Source organism: Belonocnema kinseyi, chromosome 7 (assembly GCF_010883055.1).
Source record: "Belonocnema kinseyi isolate 2016_QV_RU_SX_M_011 chromosome 7, B_treatae_v1, whole genome shotgun sequence".
NCBI lineage: Eukaryota > Metazoa > Arthropoda > Insecta > Hymenoptera > Cynipidae > Belonocnema > Belonocnema kinseyi.
Window position 1 is genome coordinate 42,749,968 of NC_046663.1, and position 16,476 is coordinate 42,766,443.

Here is a 16,476-nt window from a genome sequence, read left to right on the forward strand (position 1 = left end):
AAGAAGTATGGGAAGGGTGGGGAAAGGAAGGGAAGCAAAGGTTGAAGTGTAGGTAGGAAAGTAGGAAAGAAGAGGGGAAGTAGGAGAATGTATTTCCCCCGGTAGTTTAAAGTTTAAGAATATCGGAAATTTGATTTCTTTTAGTCACCTCAATATTCAATTTAGAAAGGAAGAAATTTCATCACCTGTCAGAAATTCTACTTTGTATCTAGAATCTGGAGCAAATTTAGCATGATAAGAAGCGAAAGCATTTGGAACGTCGATAAATGGGTATATCAGCCTGCTTTAATATGGCGAATGGCAATCATTAAAATCTAGTTTCAGACTCGTATTTTTTTCATAAACTAATTTAAACTGGAAAAAATAAAAAAAGTCGAATGTGGTTGTAGCATGAAGTTTAGATAATATATGTTTTTTAATACTGCATAAAAGTCTAAAAAATTGATCACATTCAAGAAAAACTTTTTTAAATAACTCTGTAACCTTGAAACGTTACATCCTGCAATACGGTGAACGAATCAAAATAATAGTATGCGCATTAGCTCCATTGACTAACGAAGTATCCAGCTCACAGCTAGCTGAAAAAATTTGTGATAATCCACATGTCGATTTTCGGCAAATCTGCATCGCCATATCTTACAGTTTGAGGATTTAGTGAAATTCTACGCATTTTGAATACATTTTTGGGATTTCTATACTTTTTACTGACTTTGATATAATAAAAGTGAAAATAGGTTATGTTAACTCCAATTACTAGCGGCCATATTAACTCCCCCATCAATTGCACCAATCAGACTGCTGTCTACTTCCGACGCTAGTCCAATCAGAATGCCCCATCTTCCCGCAAAATATTTAAAAAGTATACTATTTAACATTAAAAAACAATATGGAAACTGATTTTTTTTAACATTCCTGAAGTAAATATTTTCAATTTTTAGTGATCTTTTAATTTTACAGGGGTAAAAATATATTTAAAACTATTCAACAATCCCATTTTCATATGAGTGAATTAGTACGTTAACGTATTTTTCAAACTGTATCAGAAGGAAGAGATTAATTAAAAATATTGTATCCTAATATATGATTTGATTCAGTCGTGATTCCTCTCCATGTGTCTCGCAAATCGAACTGGTTTCGAAACGGTCTCGTGCCCATGACGTCAACCTTCATTAAGACCGACTGGAACGTGTATCACGTGCAGTGTACTGTCCGAATTTTGACGCACGATTTATATGCCCCCTGCGAAAAAGGCCCTTCTTGAATTTTTATTTATGTGATACGCTTCCTTGGGCTATGTTGTAAATTTTCAGACCTCTTTTTCGTAAAGAGGTTCGTTGGTCTATTTGAGATCCAATTGTACTACGAGTTATATTGAAATAAATCAAACTAATAGAAGAGAAGTGGATATACAGGGGGAGTTCTGAACCGATTAGCATTAGTACGTGGCTGTATTCAAGTTGCGTGTGTCTGTGTGTGCGTTTGCGCGTGTTCGTGTGCGTGTGGGGCTGATATAATGGTTTCCTACCATACCCACTTTGACACCATTCTGCTGAGCTTCTAGAACATTCTCAGAGTGTCCTGATAACGTCACAAATAATATTGCGCAATTGTTGAGTGCCAAATTTGCCTAAACAGCTCCCAGGTTCTAGGAGGTTTTGCATATGATCCACAATTTAGGATACAACGTTTTTCAACATAAAACTGTAATTCTTCATGAAAATTATTAATTAACTTGCTGGTTTTTACACAAAATTTGTCTCATATAATTGCATGGTATAATTTGATGATCTCATCTAGAATTTTGTAGAAACTTAGCACGGACACAAACCAATACAGCTGTAGAACTAAAATGTTCTCGAATTCTGTAAGGTAACTTTCATGATGTCTAATAATACATCTGCTTATTATATTTGCACACTAAGTAAATAGAAACATAATTTTTCATTAAATTTATTCTCTAGGCAAAAGCAATCATTCAAATTGATAGAAAAAACAGAATGTCATAGATACCCCTCCATATAAAATTGTACCTGTGCGCCTACATTTTTTGCGCATTAAAGAAAGACAGGCATTTTTAATTAAGTTTAATATCTATAAGGAAGAAAAAATTATCCTTTTCTTCTCATAATTAATAATCTTGAAGCTGTTTACGCAAATTTGGCTCTCACAATTGCTCTATATTATTCTGTGACGTCATTAGGACCATCTGAGAATGTTCTAGAATCCATAAGCTTAGAAGAAAGGTCTCGATGTCGGCAAGGTAGGAAAACATTTTATCAGGCTCATACGGTACACATGCCGAACACACAGCAACGAAATAATACAAATCGGCTTGGAACTCCCCCTGTATATTTACTAAGAGGGGTATAAAACTAATTAGAATCGAATGGACACTCAGAAAAAAGGTTCTTTCATTTCAAGATATTTTTATCAATGCAAAATAATGATTGGCTAATTTTTAGCTAAAAAAGTTAATTTTTAAAAAACGAATTTTCAATCAAGGCAAACTTTTAACTAAAATGATATTTCTCAAACAAAAAATAATAATTTCTAGTTATGTAGTAGAATTTTTGACCAAAATACAACTTTTTAACAAAATACAAAAAAAATATTTAATTAAAAATTTTCAATTTTCTTATTGGGTTCTATGAACTCAGTTACTATTTCAATGACAAACAGATGAAAGTGGTAAGTTTCTCGAAAAGAGAGGAAAAAAGAATTCTTGAAAAAGGGGAAAAGAAGGGAATAGGGAATAAATATAAATTATTAACTACTTTTAACGCTTAACTTACTACGGTAATTTAAATTTTGTAAAAATATCAACTATTATATTTTTTATTGGAAATTCAATTTTTGTTGTTGAAGATTTATAATTTTAGTAGAAAATTCATCTCATTGATTAAAAATTGAACTACTTTGTTGAAATTTTCCTTTTCGGGTGTTGAAATTATTTTTTTTTAACTGAAAATTGAACTATTTTGACAAAAATGAACTTTTTCGTTCAAATTTCATATTTTTGGAATAAAAATTCTACTGTTTTGTATAGTTGAAATTTCATTATTCCATGTTTGGTTACAAATTGATTTTTTTATTTCGAAATTTTCCTGTTTGGTTCGAAACTTTTGAAGTCTTTACAAAAATTTTCTTTTGTGGTAGAAAAAGAATCTTCTTGGTTGAAAATTCGTATTTTTTCGTTAAAGATCCATGTATTTTGTTGAACTTTTTTTGGGCTAAAAACTAGTTTGTTCAACCTAAATGTAACTATATAAATGAAAATGAACTTTTTGTTGAAACTTCATATTTATAGATTGAAATAATCATCTTTTTGGTGAGAAAATTTAAAATGAAATTAAAATCTCTTCTGTAAAATGCATATTTTTGCTTGAAAATGTAAAAATTTGGTCAAAAGTTCAACTATTTGGTTAAAAGTTCCACTTTTTTACTATAATTTGTTGGTTAAAAATTCCATTTTTGTCGCTAAAAGTTCATCAATTAGGTTGAAAATTCACGTTTCTTCATTGAAATTGAACTATTATGTTAAAAATTTATCTCTTTAAATTCCTCTTTTTAGTTGAAAATTCATCTTTACGGGTAGGACATTCAAGTATTTTATTAAAAAATCAACTATTTTCTTTCAATTTGATTATTTTGTTGAAAATACAACTGTTTTTGGATGAAGTTTGATCCCTTTTGTTTGGAAATTCAACGGTTTGGTCAAAAATTCATCTTTGTAAGTCTTTGTTTTGTTAAAATAAATAAACTCGAAATTTCTCAATTTTAATCTGAAATTGTTTTACTCCTATCATAAAAGATTCTATGTTAAAATTATTACAAGATTAAGATGATTTGTTCTAAGTGTTAATCGTCAGGAAAAATATAAAATTGTTCAGAGTATAATCAGAGAAGTCAGGGTCATTTAAAATTTTGTAATTTGTTGCCTTGTATCTCGCAAAAGGGGTCGCAGCCCCCCCCCCCCCAACCCTGGAACCGCTCTTGGTGGGAGAAAATATTTGAGTTTTTATATTAAATTTTGAAAGCCCTAGCTGGTTGGATGACAATCTCAAAAAGTCGAAAAGTCGAAAAGTGCAACCACAGTAGGTAGGTAGCGTGGCAAAGGTGCAGGACGATTAGAATGAATGGCCGTTATAAATCAGGTCCCTTGTTGCTTGTATAAATGTATACTGGGTGTCTCCCGCTTTTTCGTGAAGCGTATCTCTTGGCTCGTTAGAAATAGAGAAGAATTTATTGGGAAGAGAAAGAAGGATGTTTATTCCAACGCTGATGGAAAGATACCTCTTTCAAATTCGGCCCATTCGTTCTCGCCCGGAATAGGAAACTAATCAGCCTGCCTGCCTGTCTACTTGCCCTTCGGCAAAGCTGCACGAAATATTGAAATCAGCCGAGACTTGTACATGCTCAGAAGGAGTAATAAAATAAAAAGGGTGCAGTTTGCTTGCAAAATACGTAATTGAGCTTAAGGGTACAAGCCAAAAGATACAGGCAGGAAAGAGTCTCCAACCAAAAAAGATTCATTTTCTACCAAGAGAGAATAATTTTCGACGAAAATTTCAGGCTACAAAGTCGAAAGTTTTGGGAAAAAGATGACTTTTAGACACGAAAAAATCAATTTTCAACAAAGTTAATTTTCAACCAAGAGAGTTGAATTATCCAGATTTACCATCAAGCAATTTTCTAGCAAAAAACATCAATTTTCAATCCTGAAGTACGAATTTTCTAAAAAAAAGAAAATTAAATTTTCAACTGAAAAATTAATTTTTTGAAAAAGCAGTTGAATTTTTTAAGAAATAGTTAGTTTTTCAAACTACAAAGAGGAATTTTTAAAAAATTGTTGAATCTTCAACCAAAAAAGGTTCATTTTCTATCAAGAGAGATGGATTTTCGACGAAAGAGATGAACTTTCGAGCTAAAGAGTCTAATGTCTTAGGAAGCAGTTGGTTTTTAAACCCGAAAAAATCTATTTTTAATCAAACAATTAATTTTAAACCAAGAAAGATAATTCTTCAACGTAATAGTTTCATTTTTAACCAAAATTAATTTGATTTTATTCATTTATTTTTCAAAGATTTATTTTCTACCAAGAGAGGTGGATTTTCAAAAAAGAGTTGAGCTTTCAAGCTAAAAAGTCAAAGTCTTTAGGAAGCAGTTTACTTTAAGAGCCGTAAAAATCAATTTTCAACCAAGTTTATTTTTAACCAAAAAACATGATTTTTCAACGAAATAATTGAATTTAAAAAAAAAGAAAAAAAAATAATTTTGAAACAAATAGTTAAATCTTTAAGACAAAAATAGGCATTTTTTAGAAGACAGTTCAATTATCAAGCAAGGAAGATGTATAATCAACCAAGATCTTTTGAACAAAGATGACAAAGAGAAAAATGAATTTTCAACCAAGTAGTTGAATTAAAAAATAAAAATAATTATTAACCAGGCATTTGCATTCACAACTACGTAATTGAATTTCCAAGCAAATAATTATATTTTCGAAAAAGCAGAGAAATTGTTAAGCAAATAATTCAATTTTCAAACTACAATGATTAATTTTTAACCAAATATTTCAATTTTCAACTAAAATCATGAATATTCAAAAAAAAATTTAAAAAGGAGCGCAAGAATTTATTTATTAACCAAAACAAAAAAATCAAGAAAAAAAATAAATTTTTAATCAATACGTTAATTTTCTACTAAAAAAAACGAATTGTCAACTAAGTAGTTAAATTTTAAATTAAGAACGATTATTTTTAACAAAAAATGGAATAATTAAATTTTGAGTTCAAAACATTATTTATCAACTTAAACAACTCAAAATTGAACAAAAAAGGTAAATTTTCAATCAGACAGATGAATCTGCAAATAACAAAACAAATTTTCACAAAATTAGCACTTTAATTTTCAATCAATAGGTTAATTTTTTACTAAAAACTATCAGTTTTCAGAAAAAAAAGAATAGTAAAATATTCAGTTATGAAAAATAATTTTCAACTTAAAAAAAAGAATTTTTAACAAGGTAGTTTAATCTTTTAAAGCAAATTTTTGACAAAGTATTTCAACACTTTACCAAATAGTTGAATCTTTAACCAAAAGAGAAGAATTCTAAACCAAAAAACAACTTTAAACTATAAATAGTTGAATTCTTTATCCGATTTTATTATTTATTGACTAATTATTCATTTTTAATTGTCTATAAATTATTATCATGACAAACATCAAGGCCTTCTAAAGATAAAATAGTTCTACACATTTGATTTTAAGAAACGATATGGCATTATCAGACATGTCCTAAATGAAAGAAAAAAACATTATTTTGTTTTAATATAGTTTGGAATTAAAGAAAAAAATATTTTAACAATAGTTTTTTGAATTAAAATCGTCTTATTGTCACTTCTTACAAATTTAAAACAATGCTCTTATTGAATAATTCATAGCTTATTTTTTCGAAAAAAAGGTTGTCTACAACTCTGCTGTTTTGAGTTTTTTAAGTAAATAATTAATCTTCAAATATATTTATTTGTTTAAAAAATGTTTTTATTTGACAAAATTGTTCTAACGATTTCAGCCATATACAAATATTTATTTTTTAAACTAGAATTAGTATAGAGTTGCAGAGAATGTTTTTCCTGAAAAAATAAACCATCCTTTATTAAAATTGAAACAATTTTAAGAAAAATTTGAATAGCAAAAAACATTGTTAAAGTTAATGTGGTTGCACGTTTTAAGACTTTTTTTATGAAGAACAACGTTCTTTATTTTAAATTACATCGTTGTTAATGTCATTTTAATTCCTGAGACCATAGAAACACTATTTGTTTCAGCGATCAGATTTTTGTCACATCTACAAACAGTGAAGTTTCTTGAGAATATGATGAGAAAGAGGAGTTCTTTTTTTTAACTGGAAAAGATTAGAATAGGGGAAAAATGGTAGTCTGGAAAGAGGAGAAATATCTGTTAGAACAAAAAACTCAAGTAGAACAAACCTTGAGGGCTTGAGTTAGATTCAATTTACATTCAATTTACCAAAAACTGATCACTTTAGAGATAAATTTGCCAGGGTGAAATCGATTTTTTCTCGTTGATGGTTGGGGCCAATCAATACCTATGATCAGCAACTTCCGCTTTCTATATGACAGTAACAAACGACATCGATAACCTCAGCACCATAGAGAAATGGGGCGAGGTCAAGATGTGCCCCGAAGCTAATAGAGGAAGGTATGGTCAGAGTCAGAGGAAGGTATGGTCCGAGGTATGAATGAGAGGAAGGCACCGTTCATAAATTAATGATTGCGCATCTTCTCCAACTTCCGTGCTCCCCCTTTTTACACCCAGAATCATGAAGCTAAAAAATAGAGACGGATTAAAAGAATCAAGAAAGATATAGGGAGGGAGAAGAAGGATAGGAAGAGAGAAGAAAGAGCCATTAGGACCCATGAGGCAAAATGAGAAAGTAAAGAGTGGGGCCGAGACAAGAAAGAGAGAGAATGATAAGGCCCCGAGGGGGGATTGAAATGGGCTTGAAAGGGGGGTGAGGAGGTGAGGAGGAAGGGGAAAGGACCGGTCGGAACGAGTAACCTTCGTTGAAAGTAATGGTGACATTCCGCAATCCCCTTTGCTCGGTTCGTTCATCCGTAGCTCAATGCTTCATGCCCGCGAGGATGCGCACAAAATCGCGCGGCCGTGCTCGTTATTAATTCCAAGATGCGTGTCAGAAAATTCATACGGAGCCTATCAGCCATTCGGATCGGGCTCAGTCGATGGGCCAGAGAATAGGATTATGTTATCCTCGTTAATGAGATCGCATCTGGTACCCAAGGTGGACGGGTCTCCACAGAGTGTCCGGATCAGCTTGAGCTGTATATATGTATTTGAGGGTATGCGGTATACGATACGGTATTCAATATAATACACTGGGTGTTTCGAAGTTGCTGCGATCCAAAAGCGTGGGCGGGATCCCCTGAACGCTTCCCCGTTAGGATCAATCCCAAAGGAAGAATCACGTCCGGATGTGGCACAGATCGAAAGCCTTATCTGGGGTCTCAGCTTGTCCAGGATTAAGGACCCGAAGAGCGATCACTGGTGACCAAGAGATTCTTATAATTTTCTATGAACCTTGATGACTTCAAGAGGATGACAACAAATTCAGCCGTTACCGAGTACTGTTTTTTGGGTTTTTATCTCTTGATTAAGACTTTTGCCTCTGCCTTTCTTCAATTATTAGATAATGAATGTTAGAACATTTTCATAATCTTCATTGAACGCTGATGTCTTCGAAAGATTGAACAAAATATTTAGGGATTACTGGGTGCTAATTTTTGGATTTAAATCGCTTGATGAACTTTGTACTGTCTTTCTTGAATTATTAGATAATGAATGTCAGGAGATTCTTATAATCTTCATGGAACCCTATGTCTTCAAGAAATTGATATAAATAATATTTAGGGATTACTGACTACTGATTTTTTATTTATATTTCTCAATGAACTTTGTACCGTTTTTCTTGAATTATTAGATAATGAATGTCAGGAGATTCTTATAATCTTCATTGAAACCTGATCTCTTCAAGAGATTATTCACAAAATGTAGGGGTTAATGAGTAATGATTTTTGGATTTAAATCTCATGATGAATTTTGTACTGTCTTTCTTGAATTATTAAACAATGAATATAAGGAGATGTTTATAATCTTTAATGAACCATGATGACTTTAAAAGCATTAAGAAAATAAACAGGGTTTATTGTTTGCTAATTTTTGAGTGTACATCTCTTGATGAACTCTCTTTTCTTGAATTATTAAACAATGAATTTAAGGTGATGCTTATAATCTTTAATGAACCTTGATGACTTCAAGAGCATGATCAAAACAAGCAGGGATGACTAATTTTTGGCTTTATATACTTTATATCTCTTGATGAACTCTTTACTGCCTTTCTTAAATTATTAACTAATGAAAGTTAGGAACAAAGATTATACATTTTTTCTTATGAAAATCTTCCAGTAAAGAGTAAGAGGCCGTCCAAAAACTATGTCATCTTAACACAAAATGTGACATCATACTTGGCAAATATTGTTGTGAATAACAATTGATCGAAATAAATAAAAACATTAAACTTCGTCTTTTTGGGGTTAAATGCAAACTAAATATTCTTCCATGTGTTTCAAGATTAAACTGCAAGTTTAACTATTCAATTATTGGTTGAAAACTGATCATTTATATTAGAAAACTCAGTTAATAAATTTTTCATTGTAACTCAATTCAAAAATCCATTTCTTTAATTGAAGATTTATCGATGTAATTGAAAGTTCGTATATTTTCAGTTGAAAATCAATTTTTTAACTGCAAATTTAATTATATACTATTTTTTGTTGAAAATTGACCGTTTTTAGTTTAAAGTTAAACTGTTTGGTTGAAAATGTCATTTTTTGTTAAAAGTGAATATTTTTGGATTTAAAATTTAACGATTTTGTAGGAAATTCGTTTTTCCCACTTAAAAATTACTTATTTTATTGAAAATTCATCTTCTTGGATTAAAAATTTTGTTATTTTCGTAAAAAATTAGAATATTTAGTCAAAAATGAACTTTTTGGTTAAAAAATTATATTTTCGGGTTGAAATTTCAACTATTTTGTAGAGAATTTTACTTTTTGGATTTTAAACTTCAACAAGTTGGTTAAAATTGCATTAATTTGTTAAAATTCATTTAAATAGTTAATGATCCATCGATTTCGTTAAAAATTAACCTATTTTTTTGAAAATTCATCTTTTTTGGTTGAAACCCAATATTAAATTTAAAAAATGGTCGATATTAGTTCCGTCTTTATTATTTGGAAATTCATATTTACGGGTTGAAAACTCAACTATTTTTCAAGAGACTTGGAATTTTTCGTTTAAAAATTCGACAAATTGGCTGAAATTTTTCATTCTTTCTTGAGTGAAAAATCTAGCCTTGTTAAAATGCAACGCTTTTGTTACAAATTCATCATTTTAGTTTGAAAATTCATATCTTTTGGCAGAAATTTGATATTTTTGTTTAAAAATGCAACTATTTTGTTGAAAATTGATGTTTTATTTGGCGATTCTACAATTTTGTAAAAAAAAACCGGCTTTTCTGATTGAATTCAACTGTTTTTGATTTAAAATTAAAAACTTTTTTGGCTGAAATATCAACTTTTACGTTAGGCTTTAAAAATTTATTTTTTTGGTTAAAATTCAAAGTTTTTTCATCAAAAATTAAAATATGTTCTCTGTCGAAATAAAAACTATTATATATTTCCAGAATTAATTTTTTTTTTAAATTCTGCTACTTGGCTGAAAGTTGAACTTCTTCGTCAAACATTCTTTTTTTAACATTTTTTGAAAATTCTCTTTTGAAAATTAAATTCTCTTGTTAAAAAATTTAATATTTTGTTGAAAATTCGTCCCTTTTGGTAGAAAAATAATTTTATCCCCTATCGTGAAAAATCATTCTGCTCCTCCTTTTAAACTAAAAAAGAACTCTCAAAAAGAGTTTCATTGTAGACTCCGTCCTAAAGTAATTTTCTTGCCAACCTGTACTTAAGCCACAACATTACCGAACGCCAAGTTTTTTCTGTGTAAAGTTTTTGTTTTTCAGGATTCTTTTCGAACTAATGAGGAACTTTCAAAAAGAGTTCTATTGGCAATCCAGTTTTAAAGGATGCCAATCTTAACCTGAATCGCGGCTTTACCGAATTACCAGTTATTTCTGTGTTGAATTTATTTATTTTTTAAAAATTATTTTCAAGTTAAAAAGAAACTCAAACAGAGTGATATTGAAAACTCTGTTCTATAGAACTTAGTTCTTCTTAACTTTTATAGAACTGTTCTGGCCAACTTTTACTTGAGCCGTAACATTACCGAATCCCTTTTTTACTGTCTTGATTTTATTTTTTAAAGATTCCTATCGAACTAAAAAAAAACTCAAAAAGAGTTCTATTGAAGAATAAATTCCAAAGAACTGAATTTCAGTTTAGTTCTGAAGAATTGTTCTTGCCAACTTTTAATTAAACCGCAACATTATAGAACGCCCACATTTTTTGTGTTAAGTTTATGTTTTATAGATTCTTATTGAAGTAAAGATGAACTCTCAAAAATATTTCTATTGGAGACTCAGTACAAAATAATGCCACCTTTCACTTGAGCTGCAATATTATATAACAGCCAATTAATTTCAGTTTTGTGTTCATGTTTTTAAAGACTCTTATCAAACTAAAAAGAAGCTCTCAAAAAGAGTTCTATTGAATATCCATTTCTAAAGGATGCCAACTTTTACTTGAACTGCAACATTCCCGAATGTCCAGTTTTTTCTGTGTTGAGTTTTTTTGAATGATTCTTCTCTGAAAGGTAATTTGAATTTCCGCATGCGTTAATTTTAGGTCACCTGGTATGCAGAATAGAGAGGAAGAGACCTGTTAAATCTAGAAAGAGCCCTGTCTAACCCGACGCGTCTCAGTTTATAATCTTTGTTTAAACACCTCTATTTGTAGATTCCCAATGACTTCAAGGAAAAGGAGAGTTTCCTGTTTTACGACGCCGTGAGTCAATTCTGGACATACGCACACATGAAACCAGCACTCGGTATCGATAGATTATTCCAAATATCGTTTCGCTTTATTGAGTAGTAATTCGTGTAAGAAAATATTTGACGATAAGATATAGTTTTTAAGTGTCTAGCTTTTAAAGATGTTGGATCGAGCATGTTTATTGTTTAATAATGAAAAGCCATTTTTCAAAGAAAGGGGAAATTTACACGATAAAAATTTGAGCTGCGGAACTTACGTTTCCTGATGACAGCTGAACGTATTGGAAACGCAGGACGGAATTTAGAAAGATCCCTGGATCATCGACAGTGAATATCTTTGACCATTTTCTGTGTACCAAAGATATCATATGGTCGATTAAATTTATTCAAAATCCCCTTTTTTTCTATTCTCGAAAGACATCCCTTTTTTCTCTTTCAATATACCATATATTTACAAATACAAAATTTGAATTACGCAGCAAATTATTTGAAAATAAATGCACGTAAGAACTATAAGAACCAATATTCGTTTTACATCTACAAAATTATTGTAATCTAAACTGGAATATGGTACCATGTATAGTGAAAGGCTTTTTTTCAACTTACACAATTTATTTATTATTTTATGTAATTTTTAGAGTTAAAATTTGAAACTAAAACATTTTAAAACATTATTAAAAATATGAAAACCGGAAACAGAAGTTGTTATCCAATATATGAACAATGTTTGATTTAAACTACTTAGGATTGAATAAATAAAACTTAAGAGCCATAATATATATATTTTTTGATTCTATATAACTCAAATATTTTTGAAATATAAAGTAGTTTTGGTGTTAAAATTTGAATAATGTTTAATTTGAGTTGAATAGCATTAAAGAGTGTAGTTTTAAAATTAACATTTAAAATATTAATTATATTAGGGACGAAATAACAATTTTTGAAATAAATTATTTAATTATATTATTAATGAGTAAAATAATGTAATATTATTTAAAAATATGTAACTATAAAACTTGTAAATCTTTTTACTTTCTTTGTTCAAAATTCTTTTTTTAATCGATCATTCATAATTTTAGTTGAAAATTGAACTATTTTGTTGAAAACTCTTTTTTTGTTGTTAAAAATTAATTTTTTAATTGCAAATTTAACTGGACCATTTTTGGTTGAAAATTGGTCCTCGTAGTTTGAAAATTTAAATATTTTATTCAACTATTTTTTTTTAGCATTTACACGTTAATTGTTAAAGTTATAACAATTTTCGAGTATTTCAATATTAAATTTCACAAGTGTGAACTACATTCTCAAAGATTTATTTTTTTGGTTGAAGATTCATCATTTCCTATAAAAACTTATCAATTTACTTGATTTATATACACTTTTTAACTAAAAAATTAAATATTCTAATCTTGGTTGAAAATTATCGTTTTTAGTTTAAAATTTAACTGTTTGGTTGAAAATGAGATCTTTGGTAGAAAATCCATCTTTTTGACTTAAAAATTCTAATATTTTATTGACAATACATATTTTTAGTTCCAAATTCTATTATTTGCATAAAAAATTCTACTTAACTTTTGATTCTGGTAAAAAATAATCTTCTTGGAAAAAAAATTATCTCTTTGGTTTAAAATTCAACTATTTTGTTGAAAACTCCAAATTTCATTTTTCATTGACAGTTCATCTTTCTTAGTTAAAGTTGAACTTCTTTGTGTAAATATTTATATATTTTTTTGAAGATTCGTCTTTTTGCACGGCCTTTCTTTTTGAATGGCTTTTCTACCCCAAAGATTCTTCGGGATAGAAAAGCCATCATTCAGGTCAAAAAGTTAGCTGCTTAATTAAAAGTTTAACTCCTCTGTTAATAATACATTTCATGTTGTTCAAAATTCATCTCTTTGATCGAACATTTCACTATTTTGTTGAAAATTCGTTTTTTGTTTTGTTTTGTTAAACATTAATTTTTCAATGAAAATATTCAATTTTTGGTTAAAACTTTATCTTGCTTAGTTATCGGTTGAAAATTTATCTTTTTTAGTTGTTAATTAAAGTCTATTGTTGAAGATTCGTGTTTTTTCAAATAGAAAATGATTCTTCTTGGTAGAAAATTGATCTTTATGTGGATAATTGATCACTTGTTAAAAATATAACTATTTTGTTCATATTAGTTGTTTTTTTTATTAAACATTAGTTTCTCATTGAAAGTTTCATTATTCCATTTTCGATTTAAAATTTATATTTTTTGGTAGAAAATTCAACTATTTGGTTGCAATTTTTTCAGTTAAAATTTAATGTATTTTGTAGAAGATTCTTTTTTTCGAGAAAATTGATCTTTTTGGTAAAAATTAGACGACTTTTTTTAAAGTTGAACTCCTCTGTTAAAAATAGATTTCTTTGGTCGACAATTGAATTTTTTTCCTTTTTGTTGTGGTTTTTAAAAATGTGTTTTTCACTGGGAATTTCCTTATTTTATTTTTGGTTAAAAATTATATTTCTTAGTCGAAGATTAAATTCTTTAATTGAAAATTGATCTGTTTCAGTTTTAAATGCATGTATTTGTAAATTCATGTATTTTGTTTTCAAGTAAAAATTTAATTATTCCACAGTTGTTTGATAATGGGACACCCCGGGCAATGTGGACCCCAGGTCCTTAATACTCGAAACGGCAGATCTTTTTATAATATTCAGAAAGGTATGTTTCTTAAATATGAAAGTAGTTAAAATAGGAAATTACATTTTACCCTCGAAACCTTAACAGTCAGGGGGCCACCTGAACAGGTTTTAGTTGGAATGTATAACATTGCGCAACATACTCGACTGGGTACTCGCGCACTGCGGCCCTTCCGAGGCAAGAGTCTTAAACGCCTTTCGCCCACCTCGTGAGAAAGTGTGAGGGACAGCAGTTCTAGGAATTACACAATCGGACCAGCTTCTATGAGACCTGGAGTTTATTGTAAATCTATAAATAAAATAATTGCAAAACACTATACTGCGCACTCCGCAGTCCAAAAAATTGCAACTTTCCGCCCGTGGACACTATTTAGAAATAAAAGCGAGTCTCGCTTCTTCCAGAGAGTGTTATCACGTCCACAACTCTGTGCGATACTGGTATAGCAACCTTGTTAATGTCACAGCATGCATTCGAGCAGAAGCAATTAAAAATAATTGCCACTCTTGTGCCTGATGTTACTGGAATAGTAGGTGCTAAAGACGTTGAAACAACATCCAGTTAAGAGGAGAAAGTGAAGATTATTTTAATAATATATAAATAACAAATTAATAAAAAATAGTTCTACTCATATATAATGATCATCCCATCAAGGATGAAGTATTTTTCTTTGCGCTGGGTCAAAGAATGAATAAAATTTGTCCCAATTAGACCTGAAACATAAATGCCTTTGAATGGAAATTGGCGGTAATAAATGAACTTTTTTCGATTCTATGAACGACGACGCTGACATTCTTCATAGTGGAACTTGTCACTTCTGTTAAAAGGTAAATAAAAGTAAATGGAAATTGATGGTAATAAATGTACTTTTGCGGCTGCCCCTTGGCTACGCAACTTTTCTGTGAATCAATCGTTTGTATTAAGCATTTTTACTGCTTCGTCCATCCTTCTTTCACTATTGAATCTTGAAAAGCTTTACAACTTAATATAATTTCTATAAAATTGAAAAAAATGTCACTTTTAATTACTATTTCTGCATTCCTTGTAAAACAAACAAGAATCTCAAATAGCACAATTCCACTTTTACATGTCAAAATAAATTACGTGAATGGTTTTGGGTGGAGGAGAATAAAAATAGAACAAAAACAAAAGTAATAAAAATACTAAATATATTTTGACTCCCCCCCCCCCCTACATGATTGATTTTTCTATGCTGCCTTATATGAGAGATACATGACAAATGAAATAATTGTGAAGTAACCCTCCCCCAACATCCAAATCTTTCTAAAATTTTACAAACTTAGAGAAAGAACATGCGTATAAAATATGAACTCTGCTAATTAAATAAACGTGAAACCTTCATAAAATTAGTTAATTAAGTCAGAAATAAAAAAATGTGCAATAGAAAATTTAAGTTATTTTTTAAGCAAAACTACTATTGAATTTTTGGTTAAACATCTTTTTTTTTTTAGTTTTTATATTTTGTTCAAAAGGTATTTATTCTGTCAAAAATTGAACAATTGTGTTATAAAGTCATCCCTGTTGCTTGAAAATATAAAAATTTCATTTAAATTTTTATTCTTTCCTGAATAACATTTTTTGGTGTTGAAAATTTTAAAATTTCATAAAAACTTCCACTCTTTGATTGAAAGTTGAATTACTTTGTTAATAATTCATTTTTCCGTTGAAAATTCATCATTTTAGTTGAATATGCATTTATTTGGTTCAGAATTGAAATATTTTATTAAAGATTAATTTTGTTGGCAACAAATTTTTTTTGTTTTCCTGAAAATTGAACTATTCCATTTTTTGTTAAAAATTTATATTTTTCATTTAAAAATGTAATTGTTTGGTTAAAAACATATTTTTACATTTTCGAGTTAAAGATGACGCTGCTTTGTAGAAAATTCATCTATTTCGTAGAAAATTGAATCTTTTATAGAAAATTCTTTTTTTAATTGAAAACCAGCATCAAATCTATTTTTGGTAGAAAATTGATCTTTTTTTATTAAAAACTAAACTATTTATAATAATCTTTTTGTCCAAAAATTAAATTTTTTAGTTGAAAATTCAACATTTTGGATGAAAGTTTTTCCTTAACAATGACTGAAAAATCTTTTTTGATTGAAAATTCAGCTGTTGCTAAATATTTGTCTTTTTTATTTGAAAATTCATCTCTTCTGATAGGAATTTCATCTTTCTCAAATGAAAATTTTATTATTTGGTATACATTTTAATAAGTCTGTTTAAAATTTAAATTTTC

The 16,476-nt window shown here is 29.2% G+C and overlaps 1 protein-coding gene across 1 annotated transcript in view; it reads right to left on the bottom strand.

The window, feature by feature from the left end:
* LOC117176432 (dendritic arbor reduction protein 1-like) overlaps positions 1-16,476 on the bottom strand; it is a 177,104-nt gene that overhangs the window by 83,591 nt on the left and 77,037 nt on the right. The window lies entirely within an intron of this gene.